This window comes from Littorina saxatilis, linkage group LG2 (assembly GCF_037325665.1).
Source record: "Littorina saxatilis isolate snail1 linkage group LG2, US_GU_Lsax_2.0, whole genome shotgun sequence".
NCBI classification, from domain to species: Eukaryota; Metazoa; Mollusca; class Gastropoda; order Littorinimorpha; family Littorinidae; genus Littorina; species Littorina saxatilis.
The window spans coordinates 63816448-63816710 of record NC_090246.1 but is presented as its reverse complement, the minus strand read 5'-3'; positions in this window follow the sequence as shown (position 1 = coordinate 63816710).

The following is a 263-nucleotide window of genomic DNA, read 5'->3' as shown; positions in this document are numbered from 1 at the left end:
TTTTTTTCTCCATCATGATCATATATTGAAGCTTGCACCCATGGTACAATGGGGTGGAGTTGATGAAAATTTGAATCGAAACCATCCCAGAAAAAGATAATGCATGATTCTCAAACATCGTCATACTTTGAGTCTCATTAACCACGTTGATTAAAACACTCTACAGACTAAATCACCCAGTTAAGACAAGCACGATCGATGTGCATTGTAGCCATCCCAAAAAGTATGCATTATGATAAGTTTTGTCAAATGTCGTTATATTT